General features: G+C 34.7%; 1 pseudogene; it reads right to left on the reverse strand.

The window, feature by feature from the left end:
* Positions 1-203: 203 nt before the first annotated feature.
* Positions 204-1,025, reverse strand: LOC141515082 (calcyclin-binding protein-like; annotated as a pseudogene).
* Between the last annotated feature and the right edge of the window lie 5,104 nt (positions 1,026-6,129).

The following is a 6,129-nucleotide window of genomic DNA, read 5'->3' on the forward strand; positions in this document are numbered from 1 at the left end:
ATGAATATATAACTTTTTAATTAGCCAGACCTTTTTTTGACATTTAAGTGAGGAAACAATGACACTCTCTCCTTGCACACAAAAACCAGAGCACTAAGGCAACCTTCCTTGAAAGAAGTGTTTTAAAATAAGCATATTTTATTTTAAATAAATCCTCCAACATGAAATGGAAAGAGTTCATGGTCTTTGCTTGGAAGAAGGCTGTGTAAACAATATACTTGTCAAATGCATCCATGCAGCTCAGCAATAGTTCCTTATTGGAAAGGATTTTTCCATATTGGTGGCTGAAAGGATATTTTTGTCTTAAAATTCATTCTCTCCTTTGGCTTGTTTCTCCCTTGACTCTACCCAGGCTTTATTAATAGTTCTCTTCATTTTATCATCTCCATCTTCATAAATTTTCTTCAAAACATTCATCAACCCCTCACTAGAATCTGTGTCATTATCAAAGGAAGATTTTTCCTTTTCTTTACATACTTTCTCCACCTGGGTCAGGTAATCCCATTTCTGTTCCTGCTTCTTTTTGCATAATACAAAAACTGTTATCAGTCTTGATCTTTCTTGAACTAGCTTCTACAGAGATGGTCTTCAAAAGGTTGTTGACAGTCATAGAGTAATTTTTCCCATTGAGATTCTTTACAAGCACTTCAAATGACCTCTCCTTGAACTGCACCTGTACATTTTCAGTGGGGATTTGATGAACACCATTTAAAGTGATGTAGATTTTCACATATTTATCTGATTGATCCCATCCATAATTTCTGATTTTCACTGTGTACCCAGTTGAAATGGGAGCAACCGCAGCAGCTGGTTTCTCCTTATCAATGGTTTCTCCTTTCTCATGTCCTTTCTGCTTTGTCTTGTGCTTGATTTCTGTCACTAACTTGGTCTTTTCTGCTGTTAGGACATCACGGATTCTTTTCCTACTGGCCTTTCCCAGCAACTCCTTCACTTCTTCCAGGTCTTTCCGTAGCTCCTCCAGGGCTGCCACCATGGCTCGCTGCCCACCACCAGGAGCTGCTCGAGCCGCCTTCCCGCAAAGAGCTGGTCCGGGAGTGCCACACGGCCAAGGGCTGGCTGCTCCCCGCCGCCGCCGCCAGAGCGCGCGTAGGGACCCGACATGCCAGCTATAATTATTTTAGATTGATCTTTTTACAACTATTAATCATGAATACCATTCTGCAAGATGGGGAAGTGTTTTATGAAATATTTTTGTTATCTTTGTACAAGGTAAATACATTAAAAGATAATAACCCCTCTGCCAGTTCTTTTACTTGTCTTTCCAAGTAGAGTTTATCCAGCCTTCTACTTAGCTGCAGCTTCTGTCTATCATTTGAAGTCATTTTGCAAAATGTCAAGATTAATATCATTTAATATATTTACATAGTAGTTCTTAGCCTTCTTGTGGACCTCTTTGACACTTTAGTAAAGTTTATTGGACCCTTTCTCAAAGTAGGCATCAAATGGGGAATGACTGAACAAATTATGATATAAAAATTTATAAGATATGAAGAAAAATGACTTCAAAGAAACAAGGAATTATTGGTATGAATTGATGCAAAGTAAGAAGAACTAGATGGAAGGATTGCCAAGGAAACCAATTATATTAAAACATAGTTTTCAAAAGAATATAAGTTCTCAAGGGGCAGCTAGGTGGTGCAGTGCATAGAGCACCAGTCCTGGAGTCAGGAGAACCTGAGTTCAAATCCAGCCTCAGACACTTAATAACTACCTAGTTGTGTGGCCTTGGCAAGTCACTTAACCCCATTGCCTTGCAAAAACAAACAAAAAAAAGTTCTCAAACCCCAAGTTAAGAACCGATGTTGTAGAAGCATGTCTACTCCATATAGATATTAGATGAAAATTGCATACTGAGAGTACTAATAGGTTACCTAATATTTATCAATGGCCCAGATATGTGATTCTAAGAATGTTCTGTCCTTTTTTGCCACTCTGCTTCAGTTACTACAAAAGTAGGAAACAGCCACAAAGGACTAAGAGATATTTTGTATTTTTGTTTCCTAGGTTGATATATTCAAGAAATTCATCAGCAAGTGGTCAGTCAGTTAGTTATTATTTGTGAAAAAATTTTATAGAGTTTTTGAAAAGCAAGATGCTATCAAACAATATTTTCAAAGGGTTTAAATGAGGATTTAAACTTAAATAGGTCTCCTAAATTTATATTTTAAAATATTATAGAGAAAAGAGGACATGACTTTGATTATTGACTTCAGGAGGGACAAAAGAACAAACTGTTGATTTGCTCTTCTATACCCTATAAGGAAAAAATGCAGCAATTTGAATCTTTCTGAATTTGGTATCAACCTCACATTTTTTTCAGAATTTTGGGGGTCATTTAGTACAAAATCTCATTTTACATATGGGGAAACTACAACCCACAAAGGTTAAATGACCTGCCCAAGGATATACTAAGTGAAAGAGTTGGGATTTGAATCAAGATTATCTTATTCCAAATCTACTATGTTTTTCATGGGAGTATACTACTTCTCTTTCTATTTTAATGAAAATAATATTTTATTATAACAAAAGATTCCATATTTAATTCAAATTTATAAAAGTTAAATTTCCTTTGGAAACATCATTTTATGGTAAAAATTAGGTTGATTTTATAGAGGCAAATTTTTAATCATAGCCATATGGAAGTGGTCATTAACAGAATTAAAAGAGAGAAAGCAGATCACTGCAGGTAACACCTATACACAAGGAACATAATAATGTAGCATGATATATAGATTATATGTGTGTGTGTGTGTATAAATAGATATAGATATATGGATATGGAATCATGAAGAGATGGATTCAGATAATTTTTCTGCTTGTTTACTAGCTATGTGACCCCCAGACAAGACATAGTCACCCTGATGTTCAGTTGCTATCATATCTGGAGTGGTGGAATGTGAAGGCATCTGACCATTCTATAGGACAATTACTAAATAGAACTTGCCCTCTGAAATAGCTAAGTGGAGAGAGATGGATGGAAGGCCAAACTTGGAGTCAGGAAAAGTCCACTTCCTGAGTTCAAACACTAGCTGAATCACCCTGGGTAAGTCATTTAACCCTGTTTACTTCAGTTCTTCATCTTTAAAATGAGCTGGAGGAGGAAATTGCAAACCGCTCCAGTATTTTTGCCAAGAAAACCTCAAATAAGGTTGTGAAGATTCTGACATGACTGACAGTCAACAAAAATTTGCCCTTGACTTAGCTTTCTCACACCAAGTCTATAGCTCAAAAAAGACCCAAGAAAGAGGAAAAGACTCTATTTGCACAATAATACATACAACTGTATTTTTGTGGTGACAAGATAGCTTAAACTAAAGGAATAGTCATTTATTAGGGAATGGTTGAACAAGTCATAGTAACTGAATGTAACTAATTTCTATTATGCTATAAGAAATAAGAAAAAATGACTTCAAAGAGATGAGGAATGACTGTTATGAATTAAGAGAGAGCAAAATGAGAAGAACCAGTAGCATAATGTATGTTATAATATCAGTTATAAAAATAAACAATTTTGAAAACATTGTATAAAGGAAAAGAACAAGCAAAACCAGGAGTACCATCTATACAGTAACAACACTGTATCAACAAACAACTTTGAAAGTTGTAAGAATTCTAAGGCAATGATAATTATCATTCTAAAAGTCCAGTGATGAAATATAATATCCATGATAGAGGTAATATATATGTATATATATATATATGTATATGACATATAATATATAACATGTATATACATAAATATATATATACAAGAATATATGTACACACATATATAGCAGTTGCTATATATACACATATATATTTGTTTTGCTTGGTTATGTATATTCATTACAAAGATTTTGTTTTTCTTTTTTATTAGACTATAAAAGAGAGAAAATATAGTTCTACTAAAAAAGCTAATTTAAAAACAAAATGAGAAGGTTGGATTATATGATCTCTATTATATGATCCTTATGACAAAAATCTATGATCCTATTATGTAACCTTTAAAAAATACTTAAATAAAAGTACTGTCATTTGAAATATAAATCTATACTATTCACAAATTCTGATACTCATATATAGAAATTATGGAAATTGACAAAAGCAAAAAAAAGTCATTTAGGTGAATAAAGTCAAGAATGCATAAGCTTTCAGGAAATTCCATTTCCTATATTAATTAACTATATGACCTTGGGCAAGTCACAACTTTTGTGTGCCTATTTGCTCATCTGTAAATGTAGGGGCTAAACTTCATAGCTTCTAAGGTCCCAGTTACCTCTGGAATTAGGAGGACGAGAGTTTGAATCCAGCCTCAGGCACTTAAAAGTTCCTAGTTGTGTGACCTTGGACAAGTCACTTAATCTGATTGCCTTGCAACCAGGGCCGTCTCTAGTAGTCCTGATTGATTTCTGACCACTGGACCCAGATGGGAAAAAGTGAGGCACAGCACCCCCTCACTCAAATCCAATTCATGTGCTTGTCATGGCATCATTTCCCTGATACATGGTCACTTTCAAAAATGAAGGACAAACGTCATACAAGTGATGACAGAGCAGCTTCCTAAAAGCATACAACGAGGGAGAAATCACTCCTCTAAAGAAATTTATTACAATTTTTATCAGCTCTAATCATTAGGAAGATTTTTCTTTATATCAAACTTAAATTTTGTCTCTTTGAAACTTCTACCCTTGTTCCAACTTTAGCCCTCTGGAGTCAAAGAGAACAAGTCTAATCGCTCTTAACAGCCCTTCAACTATTTGAAGATAATTATCATATCTTTCTCAAGTATTTTTTTCCCAAGCTAAACAAATCCTTTATACTTGTCAAATTGCTGTCAAACCATTGATAGAATTTTTTGGTCTAGACATTCAACCACTTACAAATCCATGTAATTGTACAATTAACTAACCCATCTGTCTATCATTTCCTCAAGAGCAGCAGGGGATTTTATGAAACATTTTGTTAAAACCCAGGATAGAGAGGTGGTTTGGATTAAAATTAAGAATTCTGTCTCCAACTCAAAAACACTTGCATTTGTCAAATCCAACTTCAGAGACACACTGCCTATAAGACTCTGGGCAAGTCACTTAATGGACAGCTAGGTGCCTCAGTGGATGGAGCCTGGAATTAGAAAGACATATATTCATGAGTTTAAATCTGATCTCAGATATTTACTAGCATTGTGAGCCTGGACAAGTCACTTAAGCTTCTTGCTTCAGTTTCTTCATCTATCAGTTGAGCTGGAGAAGGAAATGGCACACCATTTCAGTCTTTTTGCCAAAAAATAACCCCAGAGAAGTTCACAAAGATTTGGACAGGACTGAAAAAGTGACAACAACAAGAACATTGTCATTAAAACTTAAACACTTAAAATCGTTCAGTGCTCCAAAGCAACTCTAAGATTATAGCTGGAAGAATAAATGCTAATCTACTTAGATTCAAAGATGAATCCTTACTGAGAGCTATCCACATCAATGAAATTACAAGTCTAGACCAAAAAACACTAGCTAAACTATAGCAAAAACATTTCCTGATATACCATCTCTCTCTCTCTCTCTCTCTCTCTCTCTCTCTCTCTCTCTCTCTCTCTCACTCACATACACATACACACACACACACACACACACAGAGTTAGTCTGACATGATCTTTCTTTGGTGAAGTCACATTAACTCCTTTTGATCATACCTTTATTTTTTAGATATTCAATTATACAATTAATAATGCATTATAGAATTTTGCCAAAAATGGAAGTCAAGCTCAATGGGTGATATAGTTCACAAGAGTAAAGTAGAATCCCTTCAAAATTAAAACAAAATAATTAATTCTGAAGAAAAGAAAAATATCTGAGTGATTTAAAAAGAATCCTAACCTGGGTCAGGAATTTGAAGAATAAAAGAATGTCATATAAAAGATGAAAGGAAGAAATGTTACTGAATTCTATAAGCTAAAAAAAAAATGAACCTTGACCTCAAGACACTTGAGGGAGGAAGCAGAATCTTGTCCTCCAAGTTATGATAAGTGTCGTGGTCAAGTGAGAAATCAATAAATGTCAGAGGAGAAGAGATTAATAGTGATTAGGAGAGGCCCTACTGAAGGTTGCTAAAGGCAGCCTTTGTCAACCTGAT

Source organism: Macrotis lagotis, chromosome 1, assembly GCF_037893015.1.
Source record: "Macrotis lagotis isolate mMagLag1 chromosome 1, bilby.v1.9.chrom.fasta, whole genome shotgun sequence".
Classification (NCBI taxonomy): Eukaryota; Metazoa; Chordata; class Mammalia; order Peramelemorphia; family Peramelidae; genus Macrotis; species Macrotis lagotis.